This window comes from Puntigrus tetrazona, unplaced genomic scaffold, assembly GCF_018831695.1.
Source record: "Puntigrus tetrazona isolate hp1 unplaced genomic scaffold, ASM1883169v1 S000000672, whole genome shotgun sequence".
In the NCBI taxonomy this organism is placed as follows: domain Eukaryota; kingdom Metazoa; phylum Chordata; class Actinopteri; order Cypriniformes; family Cyprinidae; genus Puntigrus; species Puntigrus tetrazona.
In genome coordinates this window covers 189945-205300 of record NW_025048291.1, presented here as the reverse complement: position 1 = coordinate 205300, position 15356 = coordinate 189945, and the positions used below count along the sequence as shown (strand labels likewise).

Here is a 15356-nt window from a genome sequence, read left to right as displayed (position 1 = left end):
ACCATTATTAATTCATCATTGTCATTAGGATATGTTCTCAAAACATTCAAACTGGCTGTAGTTAAGCCTCTTATTAAGAAACCACATCTTGATCCCAGGTACTAATGTAAGGGTCCCCTTTTTTAAAGAACAGAATCCAGAGGCCCTGGTTTGAAGGTTAATGCACGTTCAGTCTTTTCCTTGCGTCTCTTTAAAAATCACTCATTTTTATTAATCTTTTGCTTTTCCAATTTTAATTCTGACCCTTCACATTTATCTGACTCCAATCTTTTGTGATTTTAGTTATATTTATTTAAATGTAACTGCTGATCCTCTAGTTGTGATTAATTTTTGATTGTTAATTAACTATAATACTTCCTAGTTCCTCTTCAGGAACTCGAGCTGCGTCACAAACGCTTGGGAACGCCTTCAGCGTCGCCGTTCTGAACCACGTGTAAAGTCTGTCCAATGGAGGAGCGACGTCATGGGCGAGATGACGTCGCCGACCAGGAAGTATAAAGTGGCGCTCTGCGATGCGGCACCAGCTTTCTGCGTTCAGTAAGCGCGCTACGTGTTATTGTTTGTCTATTTGCTGTCTGTTTGTCTGGCTTAAAAGAGAATACTATGGCTGATGATCAGAGTTTAAAGAAAATCTAAAAGGCGAAACACGCTGGTGTTCCGTCGCGTTTCAAGCGGTGTGCTGATCCCTGCCCTCATTATATCACGGGTGGGGACACACACAGCTTGTGCGTGGCGTGCCTGGGGGCCGAGCACGCGCGGCGTCAGCCCTCGAGGGGGACTGATTGTCCGCATTGTTTGCAGCTACCGCTGCGAACACTCCGCTCCCGGAGGTCTCTCTTTCACGAGGAGACTTCACCAGCGTCCCCAGGGGTGCGGGACCGCTTCCGCCGAGGCGGAGCGGCGAGCGCACGTCTGGGGATCGCAACTCGATCTGGCGGAGGAGATGAAGGCGGGCTCGTCCCTTTCTCCATCGGAGTCCGCCAGATCGGGCGCTGTCCCGTGGGTCGAAGCCCGTACTCCGGCTAAGCCGGCCACGGGGAGGCGTCCACTCGCGCTCACTCTTCCTCCGAGGAGGTTGATGTTGGCGTGGTGGACGATGCGCCATTGCACACGCCACAATATGAGGAGCTCTTAGAGGTGGTAACTTCGTGCGGTTGCCAAATTAAACATCGATTGGCCCGCCCGAGCGTCGCTGAGCCTCAGAAATCTAAATTGGATGAAAGATTTCTGAGAGCTAAGGCAGCCACCTCTGAGACGGAGCCTTCCATTCTTCCCAGACCTCCACAGTGAGCTGTCGAGGTCCTGGGGGAAGGCCGTACTCCGCTCGTGTTTTCTCCCCCACCGCTGCTAGTCATTATGGTAATGTGGCGGGAGTCGCGAGTGCGGCTATAAGGCGATGCCCGGGTAGAACAGTCTCTGGCTACCTATCTGTCCCCGGTGCGGCATCGTCTTTTGAAGGCTCGACCTTACCATCAAGGCCGCTGAGAACAACGTCGGCTTTGATGGCTAAGGGGTACGCGGCAGCAGGATTGGCTGGGGCTTGCATGCACACTATGGCGGTGTTGCAGGCATACCAAGCCGACCTGCTGAAAGAGATTGATGAGGGAGAGGGGGTCAGGTCCGATGACATCGCAGAACTGCGCCGGACGGCTGACCTCTGCCTCCGCGTCACTAAGGAGACCGCCCGTGCTGTAGGGCGGCGGTCTATGTCATCCCTTGTGGCCGCGGAGAGGCATCTCTGGCTGACCCTGTCCGACATGAAAGAGCGGGACGGGGTCTGCCTGTGGGCGCCCCTGCAGCCTTCTGGCCTATTCGGCGACTCCGTTAATGAGGTCGTCGATAGGTACCAGGAGGCCCGTAAACAGGCGGCGGCGTTCAATAGTTTCTCTCCACGTCGATCTCAGGGGCATCGGGACGAGAGATGCCCCACCGCGTGCCAGCTCCTCATATAGGCATGTGCAAAAACAGAGCGTCGCTCTCGTTCCCCTAAAAAACAGCAGGGGCGAGCGGCGCTCTGGGCCGGGCTTCGGTCCTAAAGACCTGAGGGCCTTTTTGGACAGGAAGTCCCGCGGCAAGAAGCCCTGATATGAGTGGTTCAGGGCTTCTGAGGGCTGCCCCTCCTGGGAGGATCAGTTTATGCCTGGTCAGGCGGCACCCGTTCCTCCTCAGGGCCCTCAGGAGTAACTCCGCTATCTCTGCCCTCGTGCCAGAGTGCGGAGGCTTCCAGCACGTTTCCCCAGCCGGATTCACCCGACGGTGCGTCACGGCCGGGGAACGCGCTTCCCCTGCGGGGGTCCCGTTTACAGCTAGCCCGTTGTCTGCCTGCCGGTCAACCGTTTCAGGCCACCGGGTTACCTGTATCTCACACACCAGAGGTCAGCCTCGAGAGGCTGATTCCCTTAGTAGATTATTTAGCAGCGTGGAAACTTCTGCCAAATGTATCTCAATGGGTCATACTAACGATAGAGAAAGGCTATCGAATTCAGTTCGGTTTTCCACCACCGACATTCAGGAGTCACACCGACAGTAGTCGGCCCCCAGCAGGCTCTGGTGATGGAACAGGAAGTAAGATCCCTGCTCAGGAAGGAGGCCATCGAGGTGGTCCCTCCTCATGCTGTGGAATCTGGGTTTTACAGCCGCTACTTCATTGTTCCAAAGAAGGACGGGGGGTTGCGTCCTATCCTAGATCTGAGGGTCTTGAACCGCTCAGTCAGCAGACTGAAGTTCAAAATGCTTACCATCAAGCATGTGGTGACTCAAATCAGATCCGAGGACTGGTTTGTCAACATAGATCTGAAGACGCATACTTCCATATATCCATCCTTCCTCAACACAGGAAGTTTCTGAGGTTCGCGCTTTAGGCGTAGCATACCAATATCAGTACTTCCGTTCGCCTAGCACTCTCACCCCGCACATTTACGAAGTGTATGGATGCAGCTCTGGCTCCACTGAGACTCCAGGGCATCCGCATACTCAATTATATCGACGATTGGTTGATATTAGCTCAATCAGAGCAGATGGCAGTTCAACATCGAGATGTTGTTCTGTCTCACATGGGGGAGCTGGGTTTGAGACTGAGCGCCAAGAAAGAGTGTATTGCGTCCCGCTCAGAGGACCACATACCTAGGCGTGGTGTGGGATTCGACCACAATGTGGGCACGCTTGTCTCCTGCCCGTGTGCAGTCAATCCTCATGTCAGTCGAGAGAGTCAGGAAGGCCAGTCATTCACTGTCAAGCAGTATCAGAGACTGTTGGGCCTGATGGCAGCTGCGCCCAACGTGATACCCTTTGGCCTGCTGTACATGAGACCCCTACAGTGGTGGCTCAGGACCAAGGGGTTCTCCCGAGGGAAACCACTCCCGCAATATCAAAGTGTCACGCCGTGCAGTTCGGCCTTAGACTTGTGGAGGAAGCCTTGGTTCCTGAATCAGGGCCCAAGGTTAGGAGCTCTATGTCGCGGACCTCCCTTGCGACAGATGCATCCCTAACCGGTTGGGCGCAGTATTGAACGGGCGCCCGGTCCACGGTCTGTGGAGCGATCACCACCAGGGGTGGCATATCAATCTGCTAGAGATGTTAGCGGTATTTCGTGCTTTGAAGCACTTTCTCCCAGACCTGAGAGGTCACCATGTGTTGGTGCACACTGACAACACAGCGGTGGTCTCTTACATCAACCACCAGGAGGTCTGCGTTCGCGCCCCTCTGAACAAGCTGGCGCACCAGATCCTTGTGTGGTCCCAGGACAAAATCTGCTCGCTGAGAGCGATCTACATCCTGGGCATCTCAATACGGGGAGCCGACACCCTGTCGAGACAGGGGTTGAGGCCGGGGAATGGATGCTTCACCCCGGCGTGGTGAAGCAGATCTGGTCGAGATTTTACCAGGCAGAGGTGGACCTCTTTGCTTCTCGAGGGAATGCACAATGTCCCCTCTGGTTCTCTCTAGTTCATCCAGCTCCCCTGGGACTGGATGCCATGTCACAGGCGTGGCCGAGGCGTCGCCTGTACGCATTTCCCCCGATTGCCCTGCTCCCCGGGGTTCTGGCGAGAGTGCGCCAGGACGGAGTCAGACTACTGTTGGTAGCCCCGTTCTGGCCGGGCCGAGTATGGTTTGCGGACCTCATCGGCCTAGTAGGCGGTCATCCGTGGGAGATCCCCCTGAGGCCGGATCTACTCTCTCAGGCGGGGGGAACAATAGTTCACCCTCGCCCGGAGTTGTTGAAGCTGTGGGTGTGGCCCCTGAGGGGGCACAACTCATAGCCTCTGGTCTTTCAGCTGAGGTTGTTGAGACCATCCTCCAATCCAGAGCTCCCTCTACGAGGAGCGTGTATGCCAGGAGGTGGGAAATGTTCACTTCCTGGTGTGGAGATCGCCACTTAAACCCAGTTAACTGCCCAGTAGGTTCAGTGCTGGAGTTCCTTCAGGCGAGATTCTCCACGGGTTATCCCACTCCACCCTAAAGGTCTACGTGGCAGCTATATCTGCATATCATGACCCTATTGGTGGCCACTCAGTGGGCAAACACCCATTAGTTACACGATTCCTCCACGGTGTGCTGAGGCTGAGACCTCCAGTGCGGACCAGAATTCCCCCCTGGGATTTGGTTGTGGTGTTAGAGGCTCTGTGTAAGGCACCCTTCGAGCCCCTCGAAGAGGTTCCCTTACCGGTCTTATCTTTTAAGACAGCATTTCTCCTCGCCATCACCTCTCTGCGGAGGGTGGGAGATCTGCAGGCCCTCTCAGTGGCCCCTACTCACCTGGACTTTGCCCCAGGCATGTCCAAGGCTTTTTTATACCCACGAGTGGGTTATACACCTAAAGTGCCCTCTGTTACACCACAGCCGATCGTACTGCAGGCCTTCTGTCCTCCCCCCTTCCAGGATCCAGACCAGCGGAAGTTCAACTGCATGTGTGCGCAGGACTGCGTCTCTGCGGAGGTCGGACCAATTACTTATTTGTTTTGGTCCGACAAATAGGGGTGGCGCTGCCGCTAAGCGGACTGTTAGCAGGTGGATAGTTGAGGCTATCCACCTGGCCTATGAAGCCTCTGCACTCCCATGCCCTCTCGGGGTCAGAGCGCACTCTACAAGGGGTATGGCGGCCTCTAAGGCCTATCTTAGCGGTGTCCCCCTCGGGGACATCTGCAACGCTGCGGGGTGGTCCACGCCCTCCACTTTTGCCCGGTTTTACAACTTGGACATGAGGGCTGCTCCTGGCTCCTCTGTCCTTTCCTGATGGGTGGTCTGAGGACCCCGTTTCAGGCAGGGCCTTGGAAATATGGCGGCGTGGGCATCTCGTTCCCAAAGCGTTTGTGACGCAGCTCGAGTTCCTGAAGAGGAACGTCTCAGGTTACGAATGTAACCATGGTTCCTCTAGGAGCGAGGCGCTGTGTCCCGATGCCATACTTCCCGCACCCCTGCGGCGCTTACGTCACTACGAGGCTGGTGCCGGCATCGCAGAGCGTCACTTTATACTTCCTGGTCGGCGACGTCATCTCGTCCATGACGTCGCTCCCCTCCATTGGACAGACTTTACCGTGGTTTCAGAACGGCGCACGCTGAAGGCGTTCCCAAAGCGCCAGACGCGGCGTCTCGTTCCTAGAGGAACCATGGTTACATTCGTAACCTGAGACGTTTCAACTTATCGTTCGTTAGGAGTCTGGGTCGCTTGTTTGGCCAGAACAAACTCACGACATATCTGGGCTAGTCCAGGTCTTAGTTAGAGGCTACCCGCAGATCGCTCACCTTAATGCAGTCATTTCCTCAATAGACTCAAAAGAGTAATTTTTATGCGTTCCTAAGTAACAGCATGCTAAGCCAGTTTGGTGGCCAGAAGTCAAGATCTCAAAAGCGTGTCCTCGGCTACATCCATTGATCGTTGATCTGACTCACTCTAGCACGCTAACAATGCGGAAAACCTCAGAAGTCACTAACCTACTAGAAAAATTATTTCAGACAATATTATAAGTTAACCAAGATTAATGTTTATTTTGCCAGGAAAGAATAGTTTCCAAATGGGTATAATTCATAAACATTTGCACAACTGATCAGCAGTACATATACAAAACAAAACAAAATAAAACAAACATAAAAGTCTTTATACCTGGTCTTTAGAAAAGTACATAGTATGGTGTATGGAGACACACACCACACTACGGGCAGATCTGGCTACATAATCGCTCTTTGTTGTGTTTTGTCACTTTCCTTAAATACTCAGACCAGACAAAGAAATCCCAAATTTAGTTGTAAAAACCTTTTGGTGTTTTGACAGGAGAAGCAATTGATCAGCATAAGTCTGCAGGAGCGTGTTGTGAAGTGTTGTGCGAGTTTCGGACCTTTTGTTGTTGTAAATTGGGAGGCGTGTCCAGTGCCAGGTAAAACATTAAGCATTAAGCAGTACTCTTTGTCCATTCGACAGGAGAAGCAGTTGATCAGCATAAGTCTGCAGGAGGGTGTAAGTGTATTTGTTGCTAGGTTTCGCTGTATTGTTTACCTCGTGTCACGTGATTATTGTCGTGAAGTGTCGTGCGAGTTTCGGACCTTTTGTTGTTGTAAATTGGGAAGCGTGCCCTGCTGAATTCAGTCACGCAATTTAGATAGTTTTAAAAGTAGTGTTTACACCGTGGCAGCGGTCGCGGCAACCCCACGCGTGCAGGCCTCAACCGATGAGTGTAAAGACCAGCGACTCTACCTGTGCGACTCCACCGAGCAAAGACACTGGCTAAACAATCGCGTATACCTATTATTTATTATCATTTCTATTTGAGCTTTCCCTATTCCTCTTCTAATTCTTCCACTGTTGTGTCTCTGTTCCACCCTACTCATACAATGTCTTTAAACATCCCTAACCTCATTACCACTCGCACTTCCTGTATCCGGCGTCATCAAGGTGCAACAACAATAATATGCATACTATTCCCACAATGCTTACCACATCACACAATTTCTCCATTGGCCTTTGGAATTGTCAATCTGCTGTAAAAAAGACTGACTTCATTACAGCTATCACAGAACATTCCAATCTAAGTATTTTATCACTTACCGAAACCTGGATTAAACCAGAGGACACTGTCACCCCAGCTGCCCTCTCTGCTAACCATATCTTCACTCATTCCCCTCCGCACCTCGGGGAGGGGTGGAGGTACTGGTCTGCTCATATCAAAGAATTGGAAACACAGCCTAATACAGACCCTCAATACAAACTCCTCTTTTGAATCACACGCCATTACCATCACCCACCCTTTTAAAATTCACCTGATTGTTCTGTATCGCCCCAGGGCACCTTAGTAACTTCATTAATGACTTGGATTTGCTGCTCTCTGTGTTTCCAGAGGATGGCACTCCTCTGGTACTGCTAGGAGATTTCAACTTCCATGTTGATAAGAGTCAGGCCTGTGACTTCCACAGCCTATTGGCGTCTTTTGATCTCAGCGGCGTATCCACCACTGCCACGCACAAATCAGGTAATCAGTTGGACCTCATTTACACTCGCAACTGCTCTACTCATCATGCCCAGGTAACACCACTGCACACATCTGACCACTTCCTGATTACTTTCAACATCACCCTAATCTCCTCCGACATAACACCAAACCCTCCGCTGGTCACTTTTGCGTCACTTACGCACACTCTCTTCAACCAGTCTTTCCTCAGCGGTGTCACTGTCACTCCCTCCTCCTAACTAGTTCTCTTTACTAGATGTTAACACTGCTACCAATACCCTCTGCTCCACGCTAACATCCTGCCTGGACTCTTTCTGTCCTCTAACAACCAAACCTGCCCGGCCAACTCCTCTGCCCCTGGTTATCTGATGTTCTCCGTGAACATCGCTCCAAACTCAGAGCTGCGGAAAGAAAATGGCGTAAAACCAAAGATCCATCTGATCTCTGTTTTATCAGTCTCTTCTCTCCTCATTCTCTACTAATGTCTCCACTACTAAACTGAACTATTACCAAACCAAGATTAACAACACCTCTGACTCACGGAGCCTCTTTAAAACATTCTTTGCTCTTCTCTGCCCACCAGTCCCCCCACCATCGTCATCCTTAACTTCAGATGATTTTGCTAGTTTTTCATTAACAAAACCACTAAAATCAGCAACCAATTTCCTGTAGCTCCTCGCCTTACACACACCAAACCACAGCACCCCAACACATTCTCCACTTTCTCCTCCTCTCTGAAACAGAGGTATCAAAATTTGTCCTCCCATTCATGGCTAAGACACTAGAGCGTGTTGTTTTTAACCAACTCTCGTCCCATCTCTCACAAAACAATCTTCTGGACAGCAACCAACCAGGTTTCAAAAGTGGCCACTCTACAGAAACTGCACTTTTATCGGTCATTGAGGCACTGAGATGGTCAAGAGCACAATCAAAATCTTCAGTGCTTATCCTGTTGGACCTGTCTGCTGCTTTTGACATGGTAAACCATAACATACTCCTATCAACCCTCAGGCAGATGGGTGTCTCTGGAACAGCCCTTCAGTGGTTTGAGTCCTATCTCTCTGGTAGGTCTTTCAGGGTATCATGGAGGGCGATGTCTCAGAGTCTCATCACCTCACTACTGGAGTTCCTCAGGGCTCAGTACTTGGGCCACTGCTTTTTCCATCTACATGACATCACTGGGTTCTGTCATTCTGAAACATGGCTTCTCATATCACTGCTATGCTGACGACACTCAACTCCATCTCTCCTTTCAACCAGACGATCCCACTGTTTCTGCACAAATTTCTGCATGCCTAAACGACATCTCAGTCTGGATGAAGGATCATCACCTGCAGTTAAACCTCACAAAAACAGAGCTCCTCGTTTTTTGGCCGATCCCACCATACAGCACAACCTATCAATTTCAGCTAGGCTCGGCTACTGTATCCTAGTCTAGGTCAGCAAGGAACCTGGAGTGATCATTGACGACCAGCTAACTTTCACTGAGCTCATTTCAAAAACTGCTCGATCTTGTAGGTTTGTGCTGTACAACATCAGGAAAATCAGACCGTACTTATCCGAACACGCTACACAGATCCTCGTCCAGGCACTAGTGCTGAGTAGGCTTGATTACTGCAACGCCCTCCTTGCTGGCCTCCCAGCCTCTACAACCAGACCTCTTCAGATGGTCCAGAATGCAGCGGCAAGGGTGGTCTTCAACGAACCAAGGAGGGCCACGTCACACCCCTCTTCATTAGTTTACACTGGCTTCCTATAGATGCCCGCATCAAATTTAAATCCTGATGCTGGCCTACAAGACAATCACAGACTCCGCTCCTCCTCTTACTTACACTCACTAATTGAATCATATGTTCCCTCCAGGTGCCTACGCTCTGCAAGCGAAGGCGTCTTGCAGTGCCATCACAATAAGGTTCAAAATCACTCTTGCGCACCTTCACCTGGTCTGTTCCTCGCTGGTGGAACGATCTGCCCGTTGCCACTAGGGCAGCAGAGTCACTAGCAATCTTCAAAAACAAACTCAAAACTCATCTTTTTCGTCTACACTTCACCCAACATCGATAGCACTTTCTTCTTCTCCTGCTCTTTTCTATCCTTTTCTTGTTATATAAAAAAAAAAAAAAAAAAAGCCTTGTGTCTGCGTTAGGTAAGCCAAGACCCCACTCAGAGCACTTATGCACTACTGCCCTTTTGTTGACATTAATTGCTTCTATTGCCTACCTCATTTGTACGTCGCTAAATGTAAATGTAAATGTTTAGGTTCCCGTGCTCCAGGGTCACACCTGGCTGGAACATGTTCAGAGACCCAAAAGGAGGACACACCTCCTTCTCAACAGAACACAAGTTCTTAATCTTTTCCATAATATAAGTGATTACTGTGAAATTGAGACCAATTTACCAATCGCACTGAGACCTTTCAAATGAGACCAAACATGAACGTGAAGAACAACAGGTTCACAAGACACATGACATATAATGCCTTATTCCTATTGAGCTTTAAGCCAAGTCTTTTGGGCAGTAGGAGGGGAAGTAGGAAGAGCAGAGGTGAGGAGGGTTTCATAAAGCAACAGGGAGGGATGGTGTTGTTTACTCTCTTTTTGAAGTCCTTTTGTTCCTTTGGATAACATTGACAAACATTCACAATGGCAAATATATGTTCTATTTACATAGAATTATCTACGTCTAGCTTTCTGAGTCTCAAGATATGACATCAACAACAGACAGAATGAGATATATACTGCGTATTTCACATCATTCTGACAAGATGGACTCTCATAATTATGCATCTATGGGGGAAACTCTGTCTGCGGATAAAACCCTGCTTCCAGATAGCCCAGCTAAACCATCATTCAAAAAAAAAAAAAAAAAACAAGGCAGATGATGATATATCATTCATTTATTCAGCACTTTCGCAACTGCTTATCACCTGCTCCCGACAAAATGGTAAGCGAAAAAAATAGAAGGATTGAAAAAAACTGTTTACTTTACATGTACCGAAATAAATTAAGTTAAAGACAAAGTAAAGAACCAATCAAGACTCTCATTTACATTATTAGCTTTTACAACAATCCTTTAAAATGTCTGTTAGTACTTCTATCACCTTTAACTGACCATCACACCATTCTCCTTTATCCACAGGACACTCAAATTCTAGTTTTAGAGCTTCATATTGGAAAATGAATTCCTCTCTGCTTAAACATCCTGACATAAAAAAAGAATTTCCTTCCTGATCTGATACTATTGGACTAAAGCTTCATGTGATAAAAAATGTTGTATTAACTGTGATTTACTAAAATATGAAATAGGCTTGTGTGCAAAGAAGAAAATGTAATTTTAGATATCATAAAAAGTTTGTCAGGGTTGCCCTGTCCATCTCTTCCTTTCAAGTAGTGATCCGGTATATTATTGTTGTCAATAAGCATATATTTATTAGTTAACCAGCTGATGACACTACTTTATTTCTTAAAGACAAATCACAAATTCCAGTTGCTATTGATCTTCTGAATAAATATACTTCTATCACTCCCTGTGAGTTTGCCATTGTAATGGACGCCATTCATAGTGGGGCCATAACTCTTCTCAACGAAGGACATGCCCATCGAAAGATGAGGTACCCTGTGCTAAAGGGGTACCCTGTGCATCAAAAAGTGATGGCAAACGGTTCTGACCAAGCAGCAATAGGTGACGAGTTGGGGTGAGACTGTGTTGAAATGAGGGTGACTTGACACAAAATGCACTATATACACATAAATAGTTCTGGTGTAGCTGTAAAAATATGGCAAAATAATAAATGTCTTAATAAAATGTCTAGAGAGTTTATAAGCTTTTTTATATAGAGCTATATAGGAATCTAGTAGCTAAAACATGGAATTGCAGCTGTTTACCTGGCCTAATCTTACTTCAGAAAGGCATTTTAAAACAATTTTAACATAAAATACTACCATAATTAAAAAGTAGGATCAGAATATTTTATGTTGTATTATTTTCAATAATTATTACATAAATATTAATTAGTACTAAGAAATTCTCAATACAAAATAAAAATTATAATAAAAAAAAAAATTTATGGAACAAAAACATTTTTACTGTGACCCTCAAATAAACAATAACAAATAGTTAAGAAAAAGCCACCAGATTCACAAGAAAGCACTTCAGATTGCAACAGGACACAAATTCAAACCACTCTGTCAATTCAGTCAAGGAGTTCATCAGAGCAAAGAAGTGGAAGGTCATTAATTTAGTCAGTCTCAGTCTCTGGAGGGCAATGCCATATAAAAGTTTGGACACCTCATGCAGAATATGTGAAAATTCTTAACAAAATAAGAGAGATTATACAAAATGGGAAAAATTTGGAGCATCAAGTGAATGTTTGAACCTTTTTTAATAGTTATGTTTAAGTTCCTCAATTGTCCTCAGATAACTGAAGAATCTGCTGGACATTGAAGATTTTTCAGAAGAAAAGTGCTCAGTTTGTGTATTGAATATATTGCTCAGGGTTATTTATTGAGTTCATTTTGTCTGACATGCTAGCTTGGCCTCATTATGGCCTCAATTTCGAAATGCAGTTCAGGTTGTGGTGTTTTCCACAGGAACCCCATGAAGTTATTTGACATAACCTTGTAGTGACTAACTGAAAGGAGACGTCCCAATTACGTACATAACCCTAGTTTCCTGAAGGAGGGAATGGAGATGTTACGTCCCTTTTGCAAAAGTCTTGAACTGCGCTGACTGCTGGGTTGCTGCTCAGCGCAAACCTGAATAAGTGGATGTGCACAGTCTTCTAGACATGAACAGTACAACGGCTATTGTTCTGTTGACACCACTTGTTTAGAGGCTGACAGCCTGGTTAACTCGGCTACTTTCAGAGGCTACCATTCAAGATACTAACACAGAAGCAAATGTCTTGCAAATGCCACCAGAACTGGTTTGCAGCAATTGACCTGAAGGATGCATGTTTTTATGTACTTTTACTAAAAAGCAACCCAGAGTGCTGGATTGCTTGCTTCCTGGGAGCTCCTCAGCATAAACCTGAAAAAGTGGATGCATGCCTCCATCCTATATACATGAATGTCAGGGAGAGTGGCTTGGCATGCAAAATCCATTTGGCAATTATGATTGGCCTTTTTTTGTGCTCAGAGGTCAAAGTAAAGTATTTTTTCCCTCCTTCAAGGAACAAGGGTTACGTACGGTTACAAGACATTTGTAAACTCAGCAGGCACACACACACACACACACACACACACATATACATATATAAATATGTAACATTGTTACCTGGTTAACAAGCAGCTGAGAGGGCTGTCGGGACTGCTTTCTGTGTTCTCTGCACTGTGACCCTGATGAAAAATTATACAAATATATACTTTAGGCCAATGTAACAATTCTAGCTCCTCATACGTTTATATTAATTTATTTTGTCAATATATGTAACATAACTATGCATACAATTTTGAATAATAGCTTTGAATATTATAACATAGTGGCCATTGGTTGTTTATATTGCTGTCAAAAGTAAAGCGTACTAACGCCACGCAAAAATTAACAATTGAGCATTAACATCATGGAAATGTGCATTAGAGCACAAAAATAAAAAGGAAGATTAGTATTATGAGTAGAAATTGTGGGGCAAAGGACAAATGACTGGCCTATTGTTAAACTGAGCATATGTGTTGGTCATAGCATCCAGCAGAGTGATCAGTTAAGAAAAAAAAACACTATGAGAAGTGTACCAATATTTAAAAAATTATATAATATCAGCTCAATGTAGCAGTAATAGCATTTGCAGATATATAATACATATAGTTTTTGTTGTCATTGTAAATGTAGAGGCATATAAACAGTACTAATATTTACAACTATGCAACAAAAGTGTGTTTTGTGTCTTCGCAATTAAAATTTGTCTATGAACACACCACACAAAATTATGGTTGAACGCATGTGAAACACCAGCTACCTGACATTTTTAAAAGCCATGAAAACATTTTTGAGGTGATGATATACAGTGACGATGTACATTCAAATGTTTAAGACAACGGCAACCATGGAAGGATGGCCCCCACATGAATGGGCGCGAAGGCGTTCAAAGCCCTCCTCGACTCCGGTAGTGGAATCACACTTGTCCGAGCTAACATCCTTGCCCTCGTCCTGAATCAAAAATTTACATCCCCATCACCTGTACACGGCGACACATGGCAAGTGCGGAAAGGTGCATCAACCTGTCGGCAGTCTCAGGAACTTGGCCCTTAGAGGTGGGTGTGGTGAAAGATCTGCTTGTCCCTGTGCTACTCGGCCGAGACGGGGTTTGATCAACTGCTCGCGGCCGGCCAGCCACAGAGGGCTACCCACCAGGGTACCCCTTCCTGTCCTGGCTAATGGCTGACCTCTGCTGGCTGCTGAAGGTAAAACAGCTATGCACCACAGTCTACCATTACCAGACCGATGGGTTAGTGGAGAGATTTAATCAAACCCTCAAACAAATGTTGCGCGGGTAGTGGCAGAAGACTGGAGGACTGGGACCTAATGATCCCCACGTGCTCTTAGGGATCAGAGAAGTTCTCCAGGCGTGCACTGGGTTTACGCCCTTGAACTTCTCTTTGGCCGACAGCCACGGGCCTCCTGGATGTCGCCAAAGAAGCCTGGGAGTAGTAGCCGGCAGCCCATCAAAGTATTGTCGAGCATGTCAAAGAGATGAGGGAGAGAATCGACTGGGTCATGCCATTAGTCCAGGAACACCTGTTTAAAGCACAACAGGCCCAACAATGCCACTATAACCGGGCAGCCCAACCACGGGAGTTCCAGCCCAGAGACAAGGTGATGGTCCTCATTCCAACAGCTGCATGCAAATTCCTGGCGACCTGGCAAGGGCCGTATACTGTCATTGAAAGAATTGGCCCCGTCACCTATAGACTACATCAACCTGGCAGTACCGGACCCTTCCCTTTGGCTTACATCGGGCCCCAGCAACCTTCCAGTGAATGATGGATATCATCCTCAACCCCCATTAGTCCTTCGTGGCTGCGTATCTGGACAACATGGTCATCCATTCGGAGTCTTGGGAGGACCCTCTCGACCGTTTGCGGAGGGTGCTGTCTGAACTCAGACAGGCTAGACTCACAGCCAACCCTCGGAAATGTCACCTGGCGCTCTCCGAAGCCAAATACCTGGGTTCCCATCCGACCCCAGGAGAAAAAGGTGGAAGCGGTCAGGAACTTCCTTCCTGGGATTGGCGGATACTACAGGTGCTTCATCCCCAACTTCTCCTATCTAGCTGCCTCCTGACAGATCTGACCAGGAAGGGGCAGGCAGAAAAGTAACCTGGACACCCGCGACAGAGGAGGCTTTGGGAAGATCAAGGCAGCCTTGACCTCGGAGCCGGTCCTGCGAGCCCTGGACTTCAGCTGCCCCTTCCTACTAGAAACCTATGCTTCCAATACGGGTCTGGGAGCGGTCCTTTCACAGATCCAGGAGGGAGAGGAGCATCCGGTTCTCTACATCAGCCGAAAGCTGACCCGGCCGAGAGAAATTATGCTGCAGTGGAGAAGGAGGCCCTGGCCATTGAGTTGGCAGTCCTGGAGCTGCGATATTACCTCCTCGGCCGCAAGTTCACTCTAATTACTGACCATGCCCCACTACAGTGGATGGCTCGTGCCAAGAAAACCAACCCCAGGGTGACTCGCTGGTTTCTGGCACTCCAGGACTTCCACTTAGCAGCGTCACCAAGCTGTATGAATAATGCAATAGCATATATATATATATATATATATATATATATATATATATATATATATATATATATATATATATATATATATATTTATATGAAATTCTGGAGGGGATGTCAGATAGCGACATTCTGGGAAAGGAGCAGACTTGGTGAATTTGGCACCTCAGGCAAATATAGGAATGGGGCCCTATTCA

General features: G+C 47.4%; 1 protein-coding gene and 1 pseudogene across 1 annotated transcript in view; one reads left to right on the top strand and one right to left on the bottom strand.

The window, feature by feature from the left end:
• LOC122334898 (kinesin-like protein KIF6) overlaps window positions 1-15356 on the bottom strand; it is a gene marked incomplete at its 5' end in the record, with an annotated part of 104202 nt that overhangs the window by 14403 nt on the left and 74443 nt on the right. Inside the window, 1 exon segment of the mRNA XM_043232782.1 lies at window positions 12714-12775.
• Window positions 6921-9503, top strand: LOC122334899 (annotated as a pseudogene).